General features: G+C 50.4%; 1 long non-coding RNA gene across 1 annotated transcript in view; it reads right to left on the bottom strand.

Annotated features, from left to right (window-relative positions):
• Nucleotides 1-23,850, bottom strand: part of LOC119951505 — an 878,265-nt gene that overhangs the window by 705,395 nt on the left and 149,020 nt on the right. The gene's annotated exons all lie outside the window — the stretch shown is intronic.

Raw genomic sequence — 23,850 nt, 5'->3', positions numbered from 1 at the left:
CGCCATCTTCTAGAGCAAATAGTTATTGGCACTAAATGCACACGTGCCAGTGCCAGCCACGCCCGAGGAATTATATAAAAAAGAAAATGGCATACTTTAATAAGTGACGGACTACAGATGGATTACTGTGTATTTTACAGGATCATTTTCATACATCGAACTAGTTTGTAATTATTTTCTTTCCTTATACAAGGTAACGTTAGGGGCTGGTTTAGCACAGTGGGCTAAACAGCTGGCTTGTAATGCAGAACAAGGCCAGCAGCGCGGGTTCCATTCCCGTACTGGCCTCCCCGAACAGGCGCCGGAATGTGGTGACCAGGGGCTTTTCACAGTAACTTCATTAAAGCCTACTTGTGACAATAAGCAATTATTATTATTATTTCATTATTATTATTAATGTAGAACAATTAATTAGAAACAATGCAATTGACAATATGTAAATGACAAAATAATTTCTGGGTCAGATGTTAAAAGTCAGATCTTTCTTCTCTTGCATCACTGTAGTTTATTTTATACCAGCCATGTGCCTTGGATGCCAATTTGTCGAATCAGAGAATCCCTACAGTGCAGAAGGAGGCCATTCAGCCTATCGAGTCTCACCCACCCTCCGAAAGAGCATTCCTCCTAGGCCCTCTCCCCCACCCCTTCCCTGCAACCCCACATAGCCTGCACATCTTTGGACACTAAGGATGATTTAGCATGGCCAATCCACCTAACACGCAAATCTTTGGACTGTTTATATGCAAATTGTTTGTATGCAATAGACTAATTCTGAAACATGCCCTTTCTTTGACTTTATGATTGTACAACCTTTCGTCTGGTAGACACAAATGCATATCCTATTTCAAGATCTTTTAAACTGTCCTCCCTGGTACCAGTATTTCTCACTAATTGCAATCATCTAATCTTCATTACAACAATCATTTCTTCAAGATTAATATTATTACAATTTTGTCAAATTAACAGGCTGACTATTATGTTCTCTTACTTCTTTATGTGCAGACTAGAGGCCACCCCCATTATGAACTCATCAAGTTCCACTTGGTCTGAATCCCTGGACAACAATTCTGTCTGAAAGAAGAATAGCAGTCTTTTGTAAGAGTACAGAACAAAGCCATTATGCCATCTTAATGTTTAAAATCTAATATTAACTTGAACAGTTGATGGAGGGCTTTCCTACACCCCTAAATTAACATGATAAATTGAGTAAATATCCATTAAGTGATCTGAAAATTATTTCCATCCATTAATGATTCTTTTCTTCATCTCCCTCCCCTGCCCCTAACGGATGTAGCAACTAGTGGAGGTTTCAAGCTTAAGGTTGATAAATTTTGTGAGGTAAGAGTATCAAAGGATGAGCAAAGTGGGCTAAAGCGAGTTGAAGTCCTTATCATCCGTGAGCTGGGGTGGCATGGCGGCGCAGTGGTTAGCACTGCTGCCTCACGGCACCGAGGTCCCAGGTTCGATCCCAGCCCCGGGTCACTGTCCGTGTGTAGTTTGCACATTCTCCCTGTGTCTACATGGGTCTCACCCCCACAACCCATAGATGTGTAGGGTAGGTGGATTGGCCACACTAAATTGCCCCTTAATTTGGCACTCTAAATTTTTTTTAAAAATCTGCTGGCCTCGCTCTGCATCAGAAAATAGCTGTCCAGCCAACTGAGTTAGACAGATTCCCAAAGATTTACCCTGAGCCGACCAGCTAAGTAATCATCTAATGCCCTCTCGAATGCCTTGATTAAACCTGCCTCCACCACACATCCGGCAGTGCATTTCAGACCCGAGCCACACGTTGTGTGAAAAAAGCTTTTTTCTCACAATACATTTGCTTCTTTTGCAAATTGCTTTAAACCTGTGCCCTCTCGTTTCTTACGAGCAAGAACAGTTTCTCGCTATCTGTCCAGCTATCTCAAACTTTCAAACATTTCTAACAAATCTCCTCTTAACCTTTTTCTCTCCAAGAATAGCCTTCCTACCCTACCTATCTCTTCCCTATCCTCACAACTACAGTTTTTCATCCCTGCAACCATTCTTGTAAACCTCCTCCACACTCTCTCCACTGTGGTTCACATCCTTCCCGCAGTGTGGTGCCCAAAACTGTACACAAAGTTCCAGCTGAGTTCTTGGTGATGGGGAGCGTAAACATAAACATGATAAATGGTACTTTAAAGTCAATTCATCCACCCACCAGAATAATTTTCAACAAACCTTCAGCTTGCATTAGACAAAGTAAAATAATGCAAACACTGGAAATCCTAAATAAGTACAAACTAATGAACATTTCAGGTGTGGACCATGCTTTTTACTTTTTAAAAAAAATATTTTTATTCTCCTCCTTTTTCACATTTTCTCCCGAATTTACACCCACCAACAACAAACAATTATCAACAACAAATATGCCAAACCCCATAACAAGAACAATGATCCCATCCTCCCACCAAACCCCAAACATCGCCCCACATGTTAACATAAACAAATGACAAAAAGGAATCAGGGATTGCCCATAGCCATCTTTAATATACACAGCCCGCATCCTCCCCAACCCACTAACCCACCCCCCCCCCCAACTAATGTTCAATGTTATCCAGTTCTTGAAAGTGCATAATAAATAGTGCCCATGACTTGTAGAACCCCTCCGAGCTTCCCCTCAGTTCAAACTTAACCTTCTCAAGGGTCAAGTTTTACTTTTTTAAAAAGCATTTCCAATTAAGGGGGTTAATAATTAAGGTGGCCAATCCACCTACCATGCACATCTTTGGGTTGAGGGGGTGAGACTCATGCAAACACGGGGAGAATGTGCAACCTCCAAACAGAGAGTGACCTGGGGTCCTAACCATTGCATCACCGTGCCACCCCGGACCTTACTTTTTATGCTCTCCATAGTGCACGGTAGCACAGTGGTTAGCAGTGTTGCTTCACAGCTCCAGGGTCCCACGTTCGATTCCCGGCTTGGGTCACTGTCTGTGCAGAGTCTGCACGTTCTCCCCGTGTCTGCGTGGATTCCCTCCGGGTGCTCCGGTTTCCTCCCACAAATCCCGAAAGACATGCTGTTAGGTAATTTGGACATTCTGAATTCTCCCTCTGTGTCACTGAACAGGCGCCGGAATGTGGCGACTAGGGGCTTTTCACAGTAACTTCATTGCAGTGGTAATGTATGCCTACTTGTGACAATAAAGATTATTATTATTATTTATTTAGTGTCGTGTGAGGTAGATCTTGCTTATTGCCAATTTAGAAAAGATTATATTGTGCTTGAAGTAAATTGATCATTACTTCTGCTTGATCTGTTCGAAGGGAGGGGGGGGGGGGGGGTGGAGAAAAGTGCTGGAAACATTCAGCAGGTTAAGCAGCATCTGTGAAGAGAGAAAGAACACAAATGCTTCAGAATGATAAACTATTAGCAAATCTAGCTTCAGCTTTGGTTAATAATTCAATACATTTCAATGATCTGTGTTTTTTGAGGGAAGTTTAAAGAGGTTTATAAAATACTGAAATGGGATATATTAAAAACTTTATAACTTTTAATTTGCCAAGGCAGCAAGACAATCGGACACATGTTTGAGGTTGTGAAGGGAAAAATGAGGCCGATTTCGGCAATGGTTCCTTTCCACAGAGCTGGGATATGGTTGTGACGAGTTGTGGTTGACACCAAGACCAGGTTCATTGAGGAAGCATCTAGCAATGCAGTAATGGAAAAGCAATCATGATGATGCTCTGAAAGTACGAGATCAAGAGCCTTTGTCATCTGAATATATCTTGTGATCTTCTGAAAAGAAATTTCCATGTACAAAGCCCTTTCATCTGTTGTATTACAAAATGCTCCAAGATCAGTCAAAAATCAATTACACCAATTCTTTATAATTTTAGATTAGAATTTTAGTGGGTTGGCATTCCTTTCCAGGCAGCAGTTTTTCATTGCAAACATCATGTTTTCAGCTGCAAATATTAACCAGATTTATATGCATGAAAGTAAAACAAAACCTATCGATCCATCAGTGCTTGGATTAGTTATGGCAAAGAAAGATTCACTATTGATGCCATGTTCAGCTAACGATTGCGTTAGAATTAATCATGCTATGTAGATTGTGATTGTATAACTACAGAAGAACTGAGATCAATACTACCTTAATTTCTTCTTCTCTATTTAAATAATTACAGCTTGTGGTGTGTGGAGACACAGTTCATCAAGGCGTATTAAATTATTAACAAAAACTGAGGTTAGATTTGCTCATAGTTCATTGTTCTGAAGCAGTAGTGCTCTTTCTCTCTTCATAGATTTTTTTTTAGATATAATCTTTATCGTCACAAGTAGGCTTACATTAACACTGCAATGAGGTTACTGTGAAAAGCTCCGAGTCGCCACATTCCGGCGCCTGTTCGGGTACACAGAGGGAGAATTCAGAATGTCCAATTCACCATCTTTCGGGACTTGTGGGAGGAAACCGGAGCACCCGGAGGTAACCCACGCAGACACTGGGAGAACGTGCAGACTCCACACAGACAGTGACCCAAGCCAGGAATCGAACCTGGGACCCTGGCGATGTGAAGTAACAGTGCTAACCACTGTGCTACCGTACTGCCCATAATGCTGCCTGACCCGCTGAATGTTCCCAACACTTTTTGTTTTGTTTTATTTCACATTTCCAGCATACTCTTCATTTTTGCTGGATTGATTGCTTGTCATATTGAATTCCATGCCCATATTATGCAGCAGTTCATCAGCATAATGTTTCAATGTTGAAAATACCAGGCGGATATTTTTCAGCAGGTTGGCTGACAATCTCAATACAAGTGTCAGTGTTAGATCATTGCTACTTCAGCAAAATTGGAAGTGTAGCTGCAAGCTGCTTAAAGCAATAAAATCACCCACCATATTGGGAGATCAATCATGCTTTATTCTTCCTTTACCAAGAAAAGTAAGTATGGTTGAAACATTCCGACAAAGCAAACAGATTTCCAGATGTTTCGTATAATTGGCAAAAAAAAAGTAACAGAGTGGAGATGAGGAAAAAATACAGTGAATTTTGATAATTAGGAAAGCACTGCCTGTGGGTGGTAGAAACAATTTCAACAGTTACTTTCAAAAGGGAATAGGATATGCATTGAGCAAAGGGAAAATAATACACGGCAACGAGGGGGAAAGCACAGCAGAGTGGGATTGACTGACCAGTTCCTTCATAAAGCCACCACACCCATCAAAAACTAACAGTTGTCCTTCTGCACTGTAAGATTTTGCTCAGGGAATCTGTTAAGGGCAAAAAGTATGAATTATTATCCCATAAAATTACACATTTGGTACTGATCAGATTTAGGAGTAGTAAATGCCTTCAGCCAAGGAAGTATTTTTCATGGAAAGATCTTCCGATGTTCATTCTGGTGGGATCTTCCAGTTCCGCCAACGGGGCACTCCCATCACGAGTTTCCTGGTGGCGTGGGGTGGATTCAATCGGAAATCCTATTGACTGCAGCCCAACCAGAAGATCCAGCCATCGTCCACCTCCCATGGCTAGAGAACCTCGCCCTTAATGTCTATCAACATCAAGGTATTAATTGGTCACTCCAATTCCTTAAGTTGCTAATCATAATGGGTGGAATCTTGTGTCCTCCCCCATGGTGACTTTGGTGGTGGGGAGGGGCGGGTGCATTTCAACAGGTGGAAAGGAGGCAGGTAGGGACCCTGACAGTTCCCAGTCTTGACCCCAACATAGACCTTCCTACTGATCACCATTTGAGACCCTTGAGCAGGCAATTAATGACCGCGCAAGGGCCCCATCCCACTCCTGCAGGTATTAACTCAGGCATCTAGAGGTCTCGTATTTAGGTCACACAACAGGCAAATCCATGAGGGATTGTTGTGGGTTCCTGTGGGAGGTTTCTTGGTCAATATGCCTAATGGAGGCACCTGGCATCGGGAAGGCAGGGGCATGCTGAGAACCATTCTGCAACTCCCACCACACTTATTGCCAGCCCCACCCCACTCCTTTTCATTGGCCCCCATCCAAAAAACCCTCGCCAACAATTACTCACCTCTGACTTCTGGCCTGGGATCCAATGATGACCGCAGGCCTAGGGTGGGTCCATACTGGCTGCAGCCACCACCGTCCCAATGGTGCTGCTGTTCAACGGTGCAGATAGCCAGCAACCTTCAGCGGGCAGATTATCTGGCCCCTGTGTCCTTGATCCCAGTGGATGGTTGGCCTAAGGAGTGCCAGAGTAGAGCAAGATGTGGAGGCCTTCCCGAAAAGATGCAATGCGGATCTCTGCCTAACTCTCCAGCCAGTGGGCGAGACTCCTATTGCCTTTATAAGATTCTACCCAATATGTGTTAAGTTTTTTCAGCAGGAGCCTTATTGATGGTTTGAATCAAAGATTTAATTTCTTAACATAAACTATTATGACCAAGCAGTAGGTTGTGAAGAATGGGAGGAGTGATCCCTATTGATTGTAATCTCATTGCCAAAAAGATGTTGAAGGTCCACTTTATTTAATTAGACTACCGTCCAATGCCTTCATTGTATAATCTATCACTTTCCCCCATATAACTGAGCAAACAGAACATTAATGCACTAGCTTCCCTCCCATTCCCACTCAGCTTCAGAGATCAGTCTTTTTGACACAAAATGTATTTGTCTCATGGGCCAAGTGTTTTACGTGTTAAAATGATGTTCCTGAAAGAATAAATGGGCCATAACATAGCATAAAACATTGGTTAAGAATGAAGAAAGCCAGAGGTAGTGAGAGACTCCTCTTGGAGATTTATAGTAAGGGTTTCGTGTACTTTATGTTTTACAGATGAAAAATGCAAATGTTTTAAAATATATGGACGAAGCCGCAAAGGAGACAAGTTAATAATGATTATGAGCTACTTTGCAAAGTCAAATTTTCGGATTCCTTTGCTGCAATTTATATGTGTGAGAGCTCTGACAAATAATCTGCAAAGCAGATTGAAGTATACTTTGAAGGACAAATCTGCAGATTGGACATTAAAATACATCGGCATTGAATCACACTGTGAGCTTCCTTCATTTCTTGCCCTGGATTTGAATCCAATACCAGTTGCTAGAATTCAAGAAGGAATGGTGCCTTGCAATGCTGGTTGCAAAGTGAATTGAGCATAAGATTCTCAGCCACACACCCAGTGGAGTAAGTCTATAATTGGAAATCTGATTTAGAGTGGCAATAAGCCCTTTCTTGGTGCGCGAGAAACAAAGACAATGGAATGGATTTCAACTTGCTGAAATTGCTTCACAATGGGGTCGACAGGCTTCTCAACCTTTTAATAGCAATGCTAAGACTGCCATTGTTTTTATCCGGGACTGTCGCTGGAGCCCATCTATTTCAACTTGTTGATGATGTTTGGAATGTTTTATTACTGGCATGGCAAAAATGGTAATAAGGTGCTTCTTTCCGCAGCACTGATATATCTCCACCTCGATGAACACAAATTTGAAAGGACAAGCTTTTGTGAGCACTAAAACATTATACTCCAAATGTCCCTTGTGTCATTATGCCATTTATTGAACTGGTACACGGAAAGGTCAGTGATAAAAATGCGGCATGTAACTGGTTTCTCTATTATAGTTACTGTTCGCTTTTAGGAAAACCTTTTCCACTGCATTCAAAAGAGAAGAATTATGAAGGGAAGACAAAGTCACAGCTTCTGCAGTGCATAGTAAAATGTAACTTATAATTTTTTCTTGCAACACAGAGAGAATGTGTAATTTTTCTGTCTTGTGTTCCACACTGACCTCATCAAATTGTGCTGTGAATAGTACATACCTTGATCATTTGCAGCTTCACATTAATAGTCATTTCATTGAAGTTACAATGGAGACCCTTGTCTTTGTACAAACGTCAGCTAAAAAGACATTCGAGGTACAAAGTGCGGCTGGAAACGCTTTGATATCATTAGATTCTAGGTCAGTTATTGCTCTGAATTTCCCTGATGTAAAATCTCCACACTGCCCTTCACGGGGAAAATACATTTCTAATCTTTTATTTATGAACTGCGGTGTATTAATCCACACAGAATTTTTTCCCACCCAGATCAAAAAGCATTTTCAATATCTTCACCTCAACTTTCACTTGTCACCCTTCAATTCTTCTTGACAACTTTAAAATGTATATGCTTTATTTTTCACATAGTTTAACGGGGGTTTTGAATTCCGTGCGCCACAGAATTTAGTTCTTTGTCAAGGTTCCATCTTGTCGCTGGAGTCTGGCACACAGGCCTCACTCACAGACAAAATGGAGGCACCATCATTCTCTTTTATTCGCAAGTTCACTTGTCTCTGCATCGTCAGTGGGCAACTTTAGCAATAACTTGCCTGCACTTACATAGCACATTAAAGAGTGAAACGTAAATAGTGAAACACTTGAGGCACTTTGTGATGAATGTTATCAGTAGCTGATATAATGGTACCTTACCTTTAATGCATTGGCCCTATAAGACCGGGCTTGGAACCTGGGGGACTCCGCCTCTGGCTCCGCCCCCAGGAAACGGTATATAAGCTAAGGCTCACTCAGGCAACATGTGATGAGCACATTTCTCGGCTGCTGTACAGTTTTCAGATGATTAAAACCTTTGACTCTCATCTTCTCTCCTGTGTCGTGATTGAGGGTATCTCAATGTAATCCATTGATACATCAAGATGGACAGCGCTCTAAAGCCGGAGAAACTCAACCTGGACGCTCGGTCTCCGGAAGCCCCGGAAATTTTTTTATATTGGCTGCGGTGTTTTGAGGACTATATTTACTCCTCAGCGACTGAGGTCAACGGCGTTCGCAAGCTGAGTTTACTACATGCCCGGGTGGGCCACCGACTCTCCTCTGCGATCGAAAACGCTGCAAATTACGAAGCTGCGGTCGAGATACCGATGAAACGCTTCGTGAAGCCGATTAATGAGGTACACGCCAGACATTTGCTCTCAACCTGCTGCCAACGTTCCGGGAAAACTCTGGACGAGTACGACGAGTCACTGTGCTCGCGAGGAACTGCAACCATAAAGCAGTGACGGCAGAAACCCACATGAACTTGCATATTCGCGATGCCTTTGTGTCCGGTATCAGGTCCTCGTACATCCGGCAGCGGCTCCTAGAAGACGGGGCAAATGATCTGCAAGGCACGGTAACGCTCGCCTCTTCCCTAGAAACGGCCAACCATAACCTCCGTACGTACTCCACAGACCTTGCAAACCCCTCTCGATCCCGTCCAGACTCGGCCACGCTACAGGCCTGCGTCGCGCGGCGATCCGCTCACTCCGGGGGTTCCTCATGCTATTTCTGTAGGCAAAATCAGCACCCACGGCAACGTTGCCCGGCCCGCTCCGCGATCTGCAACGACTGCGGGAAGAAAGGGCACTTCGCTAAAGTCTGCCTGGCTGGCCCCAAAGGCCACAAACAAAATCCTCACCAGGCCCAGAAATCAAGCTCCCGGTCTCACAGGCCCTGCAACGCGGCTGCGCGGCAGCCGGACACGCCCACTTCCGACGCGTCATCGACCTCGTGCGAGTCATGGGAGCGGCCATCTTGGCGGCGGCCACCTTCGAACCCTGACACGTGCGACCGATGGTGGCGGCCATTTTGTGACTCCAGGCGGCCATTTTGTGAGTCCAACTTAACCGAGGACTCTGACTGCCCGCAACTAGGAGCGATCACGCTGACCAATCGCGGCCGAAACACCTGCATAACTCGATGATGCGGGTGCGAATCAACGGCCACGACACTCCCTGCCTATATGACTCAGGGAGCACGGAAAGCTTTATCCATCCAGACACGGTAAGACGCTGCTCCCTGCGCACCCACCCCGCCTCCCAAACTATCGCCCTCGCCTCTGGGTCCCATTCGGTCCAAATCACAGAGTATTGTATCGCTGACCTCGCAATTCAAGGCGCTGAATACACCCGTTTTAAACTTTACATCTTTCCTCAACTCTGCGCCCTCCTGCTGCTCGGTCTGGACTTTCAGTGCAGCTACCGGAGCAGCAGGAGGTAGTCCGCTCCGGGGAAAAGCAACGAATGGTAGTGGATTATAGCCAGACCATAAAACGCTTTACGCAATTCGATGCTTACCCACTTCCCCGCATAGCAGAAATGGTGACTCACATCGGCCAGTGATGCACCATCGATTGCACGCGAGGCGAGTGATTTACCAATGTCAGGCTTTAATTAACTAGAACACAGCCTGGCGATCGTCTACAGTGGAAAGGGACGATCGTCAGGCTTCTGAGCATTTATACCTCGTTGATAGAGGCGTGGTTAACTCAGCCTCTCGGCCAATCGGTCGAGAGGCACATGACCGACCAGGGCCAATGGCAAGCCGACGTTCTGGCCCAATGGCAGACGAATATGCAGATCATATCATCACATTCATCCCTTACGGAGAAGGAAGGCGGGGGGGGGGGGGGGGGGGGGAGGGGGGGGTGTGAACGAGACCCGGGGTGGGGGGGGGGGGGAAGAACTGATGATATGAGTAGCCGTCGGGAGAATAATTTTCTCTCCGTACCCGTATCGAATTTGGGGGCTTACCACTGGCCCAGACATAACAATATTTACAAAAGGAAGTCCATGGGACCGTAGAACTCTAGAAGGATTCGATCAGTCGTTTGGTGGTCCTTGACGTCCTGGCTGAGCGCCGTAGTGGAGGAGGTGTCGTCGGATCGGCTGATGGTCCTGCTGATGTCCTGGAGTCCGGGAGCGATAGACCTCGAGTAGTCTCCGTCACCTGAGCTGGCCGCGGAGACGCCATGGATGAGGAATGGGGAAGCTGAGTGGGGTGCTGGGGTGAAAAAGGGGAGGGGGGGTCTGTGGTGGGGGGGGCTGCACGCCGGCGGGTGCCAGGTCCCGGAGGGAGACCGTGTCCTGCCGACCGTCGGGGTACTCCACATATGCGTACTGCGGGTTAGCGTGGAGTAACTGGACATGCTCCACCAACGGGTCGGACTTGTGCACCCGCACATGCTTCCGGAGCAAGATGGGTCTGGGGGTGACCAGCCACGTCGGGAGAGGCGATCCGGAGGACAACTTCCTGGGGAAAACAAGAAGACGTTCATGGGGTGTCTGATTAGTAGCAGTACAGAGCAGTGAGCGGATAGAGTGCAGCGCATCGGGGAGCACCTCTTGCCATTGGGAAATAGGGAGATTTCTAGACCGGAGGGCCAGTAGTATGGTCTTCCAGATGGTACCATTCTCCCGCTCGACCTGTCCGTTACCCCGAGGGTTATAGCTGGTCGTCCTGCTAGAGGCGATGCCCCTGTCGAGCAGGAATTGACGCAGCTCGTCGCTCATAAATGAGGACCCCCGGTCGCTGTGAATGTACTCGGGGTAGCCAAACAGCGAGAAGATGGAGAGTAGGGCCTTAATGACGGTTGATGTGGTCATGTCGGGACAGGGAATGGCAAAGGGGAAGCGGGATTGTTCGTCGACAACCGCCAGGAAGTAAATGTTGCGGTTGTTAGAGGGAAGGGGCCCCTTGAAGTCAATGCTGAGACGTTCAAAGGGGTGGGATGCTTTGATCAGGTGTGCGCGCTCGGGGCGGTAGAAGTGCGGTTTGCACTCGGCGCAGATGTGGCAGTCACGGGTTACTGTCCTGACTTCCTCGATAGAGTAGGGCAGGTTGCGGGCCTTAATGAAGTGGTATAGGCGGGTCACCCCTGGATGGCAGAGGTCCGCGTGGAGGGAGCGGAGGCGGTCTATCTGCGTGCTGGCGCAGGTACCGCGGGACAGGGCATCAGGAGGCTCATTGAGCTTCCCAGGACGATACAAGATATCATAGTTGTACGTGGACAACTCGATCCGCCACCGTAAAATCTTGTCATTTTTGATCTTGCCCCTTTGTGCATTATCAAACATGAAGGCTACTGACCGTTGGTCTGTGAGGAGGGTAAACCTCCTGCCGGCCAAATAGTGCCTCCAATGTCGCACGGCTTCGACTATGGCCTGGGCTTCCTTTTCCACAGCGGGGTGGCGGAGTTCGGAAGCCTGGAGGGTTCTGGAGAAGAAGGCCACGGGTCTGCCCGCTTGGTTCAGGGTGGCCGCCAGAGCTACTTCAGATGCGTCGCTCTCGACCTGGAAGGGGAGGGCCTCGTCGATGGCGCGCATCGTGGCCTTTGCGATGTCCGCTTTGATGCGGCTAAAGGCCTGACAGGCCTCCGTCGACGGTGGGAAGGTCGTGGTTTGCATGAGGGGACGGGCCTTGTCCGCGTAGTTGGGAACCCATTGGGCGTAGTATGCGAAAAACCCAGGCAGCGTTTGAGAGATTTGGGGGTATTGGGGAGAGGGAGTTCCATCAGGGGGCGCATGCGTTCGGGATCGGGGCCTATCACTCCGTTATGCACTACGTAGCCGAGGATGGCTAGGCGGTCGGTGCTGAACACGCATTTATCCTTATTGTACGTGAGGTTAAGGAGTTTTGCGGTTTGGAGGAATTTCTGGAGGTTGGCGTCATGGTCCTGCTGGTCGTGGCCGCAGATGGTGACATTATCAAGGTACGGGAAGGTAGCCTGTAATCCGTACTTGTCGACCATTCGGTCCATCTCCCTTTGGAAGACCGAGACCCCATTTGTGACGCCAAACGGAACCCTAAGGAAGTGGTAGAGGCGCCCGTCAGCCTCGAACGCGGTGTACAGTCGGTCACTCGCGCGGATGGGGAGCTGGTGGTAAGCGGACTTAAGGTCCACAGTTGAGAAGACCTTGTATCTCGCGATCTCGTTTACCATGGTAGAAATACGGGGGAGAGGATACGCGTCCAGTTGCGTAAACCGATTGATGGTTTGGCTATAATCGATGACCATCCGGTTTTTCTCCCCCGTCCGGACCACCAGCACTTGGGCTCGCCAGGGACTGTTCTGGCCTCGATGACCCCTTCCGTCAGCAACCTCTGGACCTCGGACCTGATGAAGGATCGGTCCTGGGCGCTGTACCGTCTTCTCCGTGTGGCGACGGGTTTGCAATCGGGGGTGAGGTTAGCAAACAGGGAGGGAGGGTCTACTTTGAGGGACGCGAGGCTGCAGACAGTGAGGGGGGGTATAGGGCCGCCGAATTGAAAAGTCAAGCTCTGCAGGTTGCACTGGAAGTCCAGTCCTAGGAGTGCCGGTGCGCAAAGGTCAGGGAGGACAAGGAATTTATAATTTTTAAAAACCTTCCCTTGGACCGTGAGGTCCGCGATGCAGCACCCGGTGATGTGGACGGAGTGCGAACATGAGGCTAAACCGATTTTGCGTGTTACGGGATGGACAGGGAGCGCGCAGCGTCTTACCGTGTCAGGGTGAACAAAGCTTTCCGTGCTCCCGGAGTCCAGCAGGCAGTCCGTCTTGTGGCCGTTGAGGTGGATCAGCGTAGTCGTTTTGGCGAGCGTGCGTGGATGAGACTGGTCGAGTTGAACGGCCGCGAGCCGTGGAGAAAATCCGTCGTCGCTGTCCGATTCCATGCTGGAGGGACCTTGCGTGGCAGATGTGGAAGCCGGTGGCCAGGATCCATATGTGGGGTGAACGGCCGCGAGCCGTGGAGAAAATCCGTCGTCGCTGTCCGATTCCATGCTGGAGGGACCTTGCGTGGCAGATGTGGAAGCCGGTGGCCAGGATCCCCAGGTGAGGTCTGTTCCCCAAGATGGCGGTGCCCAGGACCCGCACGTGGGGTCGGGGCCCCAAGATGGCGGCGCCCAGGACCCGCATGTGGGGTCGGCACCCCAAGATGGCGGCGCCCAGGAAGCCCTCGTGGCCGCTGGAGGCGGAGCTAGCGTTGCCGGCGCTGTGAGCGGAGAGGCGCGCAGGCCGGCTCCAGGAGGTGAGTAACAAGCATCAGCTGTGGGGATGCACAAGCCGGCTCCAGGACGCCGGCTAGGTGCATCAGCTGTGGGGATGCGGAAGCCGGCTCCAGGACGCCGGCTAGGTGCATCAGCTGTGGGTATGCGGAAGCCGGCTCCAGGACGACGGCCTAGGTGGCATCAGCTGTGGGCGGAGGTAAGGCAACGCGGGCACCGGGTTGCGTGGGGGCGGGGGCGGGCAGAGTCGCGCTGCGGCAGGCATGGGCCCGGGGGGGGCCCGGAGAGGCGAGCCGGTCGGGCGCCGGGGCCCGGGGGTGGGGGGAGCCGGGGTCCGGGAGCGGGGGAAGCAGGGCCGCTGCGGGCAGGCAGGGACCAGGGGGGGCCCGGAGAGGCGAAGCGGTCGGGCGCCGGGGCCCGGGGGTGGGGGGAGCCGGGGTCCAGGGAGCGAGGGGGAAGCAGGGCCGCTGCGGGCAGGCAGGGACCAGGGGGGCCCGGAGAGGCGAGCCGTCGGGCGCCGGGGCCCGGGGGCGGGGGGGAGAAACATGCGCGGCGGGCAGGCAGAGGCCTGGAGGGCCGGGGAGGTGCGCATGTCGGCCGGCGGGGCGCGAGTCGGGAGCGGCTGGAGGGGCCCTGGGGGAGAGAGAGAGGCACACAGGCCATTCGCAGAGGCCTGGGGGAGGGGGGGAGAGTGCTGTGCAGCTTCCAGAAGCGCTGCAGCCAGCGATTTGGCCTGGCAGACCATGGAGTAGTGGCCCTTCTTCCCGCAGCTCTTACACAGGGCGGAGCGGGCTGGGCAGCGCGAGCGAGGGTGCTTAGCATACCCACAAAAGTAGCAGCGGGGCCCCGCGGATTTATCGGGGCGCCCCGCGGCACAAGCCTGAGGGAGGCCGGGAGCGGTGGGTAGCTGGTGGGAAGCGTGCCAGGAGGCGGCCTGGCCAGGGTCATAGGTGCGAGCGCTTAGATCTGCGACCTCCAGGGAGGCGGAGAGGGTCAGCGTCTCCGTTAAACTGAGTTCGTCTCTTTCCAGCATCCGCTGGCGGATCACGGGAGACAGCATCCCAGCCACGTAAGCGTCTCTGACGAGTAGCTCCATGTGCTCTGTAGCGGACACCGCTTCACAGGGGCAACCTCTCCCCAGGGCACAGAGGGCCCGGGCGTATTGGTCTAGAGACTCACCGGGGAACTGCTTTCTGGTGGCCAGCAGATGTCGAGCGAATACCCTGTTGATCGGTTTGAGGAATTGTCCTTTTAGCTTCCGTATAGCGTCATCATAATCTGTTTCGTCTTCGATTATTGAGTAAGCGTCAATACCCACGCTGGAGTGGAGGACGTGCAGCTTCTGTGCCCCGGTGGGGGGGGGGGGTGGTTGTAGATGCCAGGAACCCTTCGAGGCAAGTCAGCCAGAGTTTGAAAAGTTCTGTAGAGTTCCGAGTTTGCGGGCTGATGCGGAGGCATTCGGGCTTGATGCGGAACTCCATCTTCAAAGTTGTAGTTAATTAAATTGATGCACCATCGATTGCACGCGAGGCGAGTGATTTACCAATGTCAGGCTTTAATTAACTAGAACACAGCCTGGCGATCGTCTACAGTGGAAAGGGACGATCGTCAGGCTTCTGAGCATTTATACCTCGTTGATAGAGGCGTGGTTAACTCAGCCTCTCGGCCAATCGGTCGAGAGGCACATGACCGACCAGGGCCAATGGCAAGCCGACGTGCTGGCCCAATGGCAGACGAGTATGCAGATCATATCATCACAGCCAGTATCGGATATTCTCCACGGTCGACCTAAAATCGGCCTATCATCAAATCCTTTTCCGCCCAGAGGACCGCCCCTACACGGCGTTTGAAGCAGCCGGTCGGCTGTTTCACTTCCTCAGGGTCCCTTTTGGTGTTACAAACGGAGTCTCCGTTTTCCAGTGGGCGATGGATCAAATGGTGGACCAGTACGGCTTACGGGCTACCTTCCCGTACATGAACAACGTCACCATCTGCGGCCATGACCAGCAGGACCACGATGCAAACCTGAGGAAGTTCCTCCAGACTGCCTGGGCCCTCAACCTCACGTACAACAAAGAGAAATGCGTGTTCCACACAACCCGGCTAGCCATCCTCAGCTACGTCGTGGAAAACGGGGTCCTAGGCCCAGACCCCAACCGCATGCGTCCCCTTAAGCAACTCCCCCTCCCCCGTAGCCTCAAGGCACTCAAACGGTGCTTGGGGCTTTTTTCCTATTACGCCCAGTGGGTCCCCAGATATGCGGACAAAGCCCGGCCACTCATTAAGACTACGGTTTTTCTCCTGACGGCTGAGGCCCACTCAGCTTTCAACCGTATCAAGGCCGGCATCATCAAGACCGCCATGCACACGGTGGACGAAGCCATTCCCTTCCAAGTAGAAAGCGACGCATCAGACGTCGCCCTGGCTGCTACCCTCAACCAGGCGGGCAGACCAGTAGCGTTCTTCTCCCGAACCCTCACCGCCTCGGAAATTCGACACTCTGCAGTCGAGAAGGAGGCACAAGCCATTGTGGAGGCCGTGTGACACTGGAGGCACTACCTAGCCGGTAGGAGGTTCACCCTCGTCACTGACCAGCGGTCGGTCGCCTTTATGTTCGATAACGCACAACGGGGCAAAATAAAGAATGACAAAATTCTGAGGTGGAGGATAGAGCTCTCCACGTACACATACGATATTAAATATCGCCCGGGGAAGCTCAACGAGCCCTCAGATGCCCTGTCCCGCGGCACGTGCGCCAACGCGCACAAAGACCGCCTGAGAGCCATCCACAATGACCTCTGCCACCCGGGGGTCACCCGGCTTGCCCACTTCATCAAGTCCCGCAACCTTCCCTACTCCACAGAGGAGGTCAAGGCCATGACGAAGGCATGCCAAATCTGTGCAGAATGCAAACCGCAATTCTATCGACCAGACAGGGCCCGCCTGATAAAGGCCTCTGGGCCCTTTGAGCGACTAAGTGTGGACTTCAAAGGGCCCCTCCCGTCCACCAACCACTACATCTATTTCCTCACCGTGATCGATGAGTTCTCCCGCTTCCTTTTTGCTGTCCCCTGTCCCGATATGACCTCGGCTTCCGTGATCAAGGCACTGAACAGCACCTTCACACTGTTTGGTTTCCCCACTTATATCCACAGCGACCGGGGTACATCGTTCATGAGCGATGAGTTGCTTCGATATCTGCTCAGCAATGGCATCGCCTCGAGCAGAACGATGAGCTATAACCCACGGGGAAACGGGCAAGTGGAGAGGGAGAACGCGACAGTTTGGAAGGCCGTCCTCCTAGCCCTACGGTCAAGGAGTCTCCCAATTACCCGCTGGCAGGAGGTCCTACCCGATGCCCTACATTCCATTAGATCGCTCCTCTGTACGGCCACGAATGAGACCCCTCACAATCGTTTGTTTGTCTTCCCCAGGAAGTCCACCTCTGGGGTCTCGCTTCCACGTTGGCTGACGACTCCGGGACCAGTTCTACTCCGGAGGCACGTGTGGAGCCATAAATCTGATCCCGTAGTCGAGAAGGTCCAACAGCTACACGCAAACCCTCAATACGCCTACATCGAGCACCTTGACGGCAGGCAGGACACCGCTTGGCTCGCCCACTGACCCCGACGCTATCCCCACCGACCCCCCCCTCCTACCGACGCTCCCCTCCCCGCACCGATCGCCGACCCCTGACAGCGCCCCCCCATAGCGCCCCCTGCCCCCCAGCCGTCACCGGCACCAATCACCCTAGTCATCCCAGATACCCCCCCCCCCCCCGCTCCAAGGCGGGCAAAGGCTCAGTCAACTGTGCTCCCAGATATACCACCATCAATACCGACCGTATCCACGGCACCACCACCGGGGCAGAGAAAGTCAGCACGGACGGTCAAACCACCCGCAAGACTGAACTTGTAACTCCACTTCACCCCCGATGGACTATGTGTTTTTTTTTTAAACAGGGGGTGAATGTGATGAATGTTATCAGTAGCTGATATAATGGTACCTTACCTTTTATGCATTGGCCCTTTAAGACCGGGCTTGGAACCCTGGGGGACTCCGCCTCTGGCTCCGCCCCCAGGAAAAGGTATATAAGATAAGGCTCACTCAGGCAACATGTGATGAGCACATTTATCAGCTGCTGTACAGTTCTCAGATGATTAAAGCCTTTGAATCATCTATCTTCTCTCCTGTGTCATGATTGAGGGTATCTCACACTTCAGCGAGGATTAAACATCAACTCACCCCATCATTGTTCTCCCCTGCCCCCAAAAAGCAATAACACCAGCGTCTCAAAACACACAAATTATCACTGAGGCAAGATGGTGGAGGATTCACAGTGACCAAGGAATCCTATCCCAGTTGTAGCTGTTTACATTCAGCAGAGGAGACAGCTAGAATTGTGAACTTTGGAGAATTATTTTATTTTTAAATTTAGGGTAAATTAAAGGGGTCATGTGACATGGGCTGGACTCTACCTGACAGTACATCTGGGTGATTTAATTGTTAAATATTAAAGGCAGACTCAAATTGCTTTATTGAGAGGAATGTGCAATGGGAACAATGACAGCGATTTCTAAGTTTAGAATGAGCAGTCCCTGAGATTCCTAAAGTCCCAGAAAGGGTGTTCTGGAGCAAAGTTGTGTGCAGTTTAAACTATCTCTTTACTTATAAGATGTAAGAAAGTTGGAATCAATGATAACTAATTGACATTCCTACTTGGATGCAAGGCTAATGTGTTTCCAGTTGTCATGGAGAGAAGAGCAGGGGAAGCAATTTTACCGTTAGGTTACCGGTTTCCCTATAAACACGGAAATTTCACAGGCAGAAGGCAGTTGCAATTTTGGCTCGAGAGGTCTGCATCCAACTGAGAATTAGAGATCATGTATAGAATATAGAATCATAGAATTTACAATGCAGAAGGAGGCCATTCGGCCCATCAGGTCTGCATGACCCTTGAAAAGAGCACTCTACTTAATCCCACCACTCCACCATATCCCAGTAACCCAGTAACCGCACTAACCTTCTGGACACTAAAGGAAAATTTAGTGTGGCCAATCCACCTAACCTGCATATCCTAGGACTGTGGGAGGAAACCGGAGCACCGGGAGGAAATCCATGCAGACACGGGGAGAACGTGCAAACTCCAAATTCCGAGGCCGGAATTGAATCTCGGTCCCTGGAGCTGTGAGACAGCAGTGCTAACCACTGTGCCACCATGGCGAATATGCTAAACCTGCATCACCAACGGAGAAAATGCTGACTCTATTGATCACTACATGGAATGTTACTGAGAGCTCGTGCTCAGAGTGAAGACCATGTTTGTGAGGGGCTAATATAAACTGGAAGATTTGCCCAGCTTGGAACTAGAGGAAGAAATATACAGTATAACCTTCGCAGTGAAAGGCCATTCTAGGATTAGAAGTTACAGGCTGTGAAACTAAAAAGGAAGCAATCCACTGATATAGAAGGACATAAATTGATTATATCAGCTCCTATCAGCACAGACAAACTTGCTGCAATTTCAGTTGGGGAAGCACATTCAGAGAGAGGATGGATCTGAAAATCAGGGATAAAATAATAACCTGCACTTTCACCAAGATCAGGTTTGCTACTGGAAATGCAGGAATTTGCCTTGTAATGTTAGTCTTCACCAATCTGCCGAGAAGGTCACATACTCACTGTTTTTGCTCATTTACATTAGTTAATTGTAATTCACGAAGGGCGTTACCAACATTTTGACGTTGTGGACAGGAAGCCTGATGTGCAGTTTCTTTCACGCCATGCAGATTGTACTTGTACCAAAGATTTTTCTTTCTGCAGCCTTCTTACGTGCCAGCCAACGTTATCAGTTAGCAGGCTAACTGCCTGCTGCATGGAAAAACCTACAGCAGAAGAATAAAGGGAAGAAAACAGCGAGGGAGACAGGGAGATATCATGGCCTGTATGGGTGGGGGGGGTTAAATGGCAGGGGAAGAAGCTACGGGGCGGGGAGCCGGTAATCATGGAATTGTAAACAGTTCGCTTTTTTTATAGAACACAGAACAGTACAGCACAGTACAGGCCCTTCAGCCCACGATGTTGTGCCGACTATTTACCTAACCTAAGACCAACCTAACGTACACTCCTTCAATTTACTGCTGTCCATGTGCCTGTCCAAGAGTCACTTAAATGTCCCTATGTTATTCTCTAAGTCTGAATGAATACTGAAGACTTATAGTTAACACAAGCTCTTTATTCAAAGGGTTCGTTCTGCTTCCAGAGCTCAACTAGATGTAAAATAGTCAAGAGGTATGACCAGTGAAACTAAGGTAAACTGCCTATGCTGAGCTGGCTCTGTGTGCTGCTGCTCCCTAGCTCTGCGCTTCTCAAAGAGGCGGATCCTGCCTTGGGCTCGACCCTTTATACCCGTCACTGATGCTGCCCTCTAGTGGTGCTGTGACTGTTACATCTGTGCTGCAGTCCCTGGTGTATGTGCAGATGTATGTACAGTAACTACTAATGAATCTGACTCCATCACCGCCGCTGGCAGTGCATTCCACACACCCACCACTCTCTGTGTAAAGAACATGCCTCTGACATCTCCCCTATACCTTCCTCCAATCACCTTAAAATTATGTCCTCCGTGACAGCCATTTCCGCCCTGGGGAAAAGTCTCTGGCTATCCACTCTATCCATGCCTCGCATTCACCTTGTACACCTCTATCAAGCCATCTCTCTTCTTTCTTCGCTCCAGTGAGAAAAGCCCTAGCTCCCTCAACCTTTCTTCATATGACATGCCCTCCAGTCCAGGCAGCATCCTGGTAAATCTCCTCTGCACCCTCTCCAAAACATCGACATCCTTCCTATGATGAGGCGACCAGAACGGGACACAAAATTGCAATTGTGGTCAAACAAGGGTTTTATAAAGCTGCAGCAAAATCTCGTGGCTCTAAAACTCAATCCCCTCGTTAATGAAAGCCAACACACCAAACGCCTTCTTAACAACCCTATCAACCTGGATGGCAACTTTGAGGGATCTATGTACGTGAACCCCAAGATCCCTCTGTTCTTCCACACTTCCAATAATCCGGCCTTTAACCCTATATTCAGCATTCAAATTCGATTTTCCAAAATTAATCACTTCACATTTATCAAGGTTGACCCACCCACGTGGGTCTTCAACCGCTCCTCATATGACAAGTTCTTCATTACAGGGATCATTCTTGTGAAACTCCTCTGGACCCTTTCCAAGGCAAGAATATCTTTCCTCAGATACTGTGCTCAAAACTGTTCACAATACAATGGGGTCTGATGTATACAGCCTCAGAAGTACATCCCTGCTCCTGTAATCTAGGCTTCTTGCCATGAAAGCTAGCATTCACCTTCCAAACTGCCAGACGATGATAACATCCACAAATGTGAACAGGGCCTCAGTTGAACATCTCATCTGAAAGACAGCACCTCCAACATTGCTGCACTCTCTCGACATTGCACTAGAATGGCAGCCTAGGTTTTTGTACTCAGTTCCTGGAGTAGGACTTGAACCCTCAACTTTCTCACTCGGCACCAAGAGTGCTGCAAACTGAGCCAGCGACTGACACCTTTCCACAACGACCCGGCATGCTGGGTGTGTTTTAGTGGTCACGTTGTGGTCGAGCGAGAGTGCAGCGCGGTGGCTAGGTCCCGGGAGAGGCTTCTTGCGGGCCTCCCAACAGCCTTCAGGCCTCACGGGATCTACCCAAGTCCCGCGAGGCGCGGGTTCTGAGGTATGCCCAAATAGGGCGTGATGAAATGACACGCGCCGAAGAAGGGTTTAGAGCTCCGAGAAACTCATGGCTATACAACACGACTCACGTAGTATAAGGAGCATCAGCAGGGAATGCAAACAACCCCAGGTTGGGCACTGGGGATCTCTTCCAGGGCCCCCATGACCCCCCCCACCCCCCAACATCCGCACAGGACACCCCTGGCCCTATCATATGCAGGGGTAAAATGCCAGCTTGACACCCTGGCAGTGCATATGCCAGCTGACAGTGCCATCTGGGCACCATGGCAATGCCAGGCTGAATTACAGGAGGCCAACCAGGGGGCTCATGTGACACTGGCAGTGGTAGGGCACCACCCTGCCCAAAGGGTATGCAGCCCCAATCCCCTGGGAAACCCCCAGGAGTGCCATTCTATCTGGTCCCCGTTTGTGGGAATGAATCCAAAAGCCGCAGGTCCTCGGGAATCTTCATATTAGAGTGAGACTGCTCTATCAAGCAGATGTGCCAAAAAGTGATCCCACAATGGGTGGATTTACATGTCAATTGCTCAACTATCATCGGCCATGCTGCCCCAGAAAAGCAGCTCGCGATTGGATTGAGCCCTTAGCGTTTCCCGTTTCGGCCACTTATTCAACATGAGTAGCTTTGAATAGCCACGTGTTTCAGCAGGTGCCGAGAAACACGCAGCTAAACGTGCTCACTCGGGAATTTTGTTCCCTTTTGGGAAGATTGCGCCCTACCTGTCTAGCTCCAATATGCCGATTTGTCAAAAAGTGATACCGCCCAATAGATCTCACCAGGCCTTGCGAGCCGGGTAAATCCTGGGAGCTGGATCTCCCAGCTTTAATCAGCCAAGCTGCGCTGCAATGAGCTGATTTTCCAGCGCAGTGTGGCCATTATCCCACCCACAGTGTGGGCAAATCCGGTGAGAAACTCACCAGGATCCAAAAACGTGATGAAGAGCGTGATTCTCCGAAAATGTTTTTAAATGTGGTAGCGAGCGGGCGAGACTGACAATGCTATTCAACGTTAATTGGTTCACTTAACAAGGTCTCACGGGTTTTGTGCCACAAATTAAGGCTCGCCAGCTGATTTGCCGGCACCACGTTCGCCAGGTCCCTGCTAACAAGGTCGGGCAACACAGAAACAGCACTTGCACAACCAATCACACTCAGGTCGCAGCCATGGCGCTGAGGCGATCGGCCTCAAGGTTTGGAGACGTAGACCTGGGGAGACTCCTAGATACAATGGAGGCAAGGAGGGATGTCCTGTTCTCCCAACGTTACCAGAAGGTGAGCCACAGAACAGCCAGTGTCACCTGGGACAAATGGCAGTGGCCGTCAGCTCGGGCAGCGTGACCGGGAGGACTGGCCTCCAGTGCCGCAAGAACATCAACGACTTACTCTAGGCAGCACGGGTGAGTTGACACCCCACGCCCTGAAATCCCTTGCCCCCCACTGTAACCATCCCCCCCCCCATCTTTCAATCCCCTTCCCTTCACCCCAAACCTCCCTTCGCACCATCCCGCTAAAATCAGCCGCATGTGTGGCTAACAATGCCCTCTCTGTGTTTCCGCAGGAGAAGCTCTCCCACAATCATCGGGCTGGCAACCACAGTGGACAGCCTGGTGCATGACATAGACAGCATGAGTGAAATGTCCAAGGCGTTGCGCAGTTAGTGACAGCCATGGCTTCGGGCTTCGGTAATCTGTCCGACTCGCTGGGGAACGTGACCCAATACCAGGCTGACCTTGATGAGGTTCTGCAGGACATTTCCCGCTCTCAGATGGAAGTGACCAAGGCGCTGCGGAGCTTGTCCCAGTCGAAGGTGGACATCACAGACTCACTGCAGAGCATGGTTCAATCACTGAGGAGCATCACCAAGGACGTCGACACCAAGCTGCAGACATTGGGGAGCCGCCAGGGCTGGCAGAGCCAGATGACACTGGGGCAGCTGGGGCTCGAATCCAGCAGCCCCTCAGTCCCAATGTGAACTCCAGGGCCCTCTGAGCATCGACTGGGAGGAGGGGGTGCTGGGTGTCTGGCATGTGCATTGGGGGGAAGTGGCATTGTGGGGGATTAGGGCGGGGTGGGAGCGTGAGTGTGGGGATAGTGGGGTGACACCATGGGATAGTGGTGCAGTGGTGTACACTTGTTCATGGAATATTAAAAAACCCTCACCACAACCAGTATGATGCCTCTGGATCTTTGTTTCGCGATGCGGGCCAACCACCAATCCCATGTCCCATCGCCTACAGCCAGACCCCTCCCATACTCCCCACCCAACACGCCATACCTACGCACATCTAGCTACGGACGCGGCACCCCCCCAACCGACACGCCCA

This window comes from Scyliorhinus canicula, chromosome 2, assembly GCF_902713615.1.
Source record: "Scyliorhinus canicula chromosome 2, sScyCan1.1, whole genome shotgun sequence".
NCBI classification, from domain to species: domain Eukaryota; kingdom Metazoa; phylum Chordata; class Chondrichthyes; order Carcharhiniformes; family Scyliorhinidae; genus Scyliorhinus; species Scyliorhinus canicula.
Note: the sequence above shows the minus strand (reverse complement) of the source record. Positions and strands in the feature narration are given on the sequence as shown.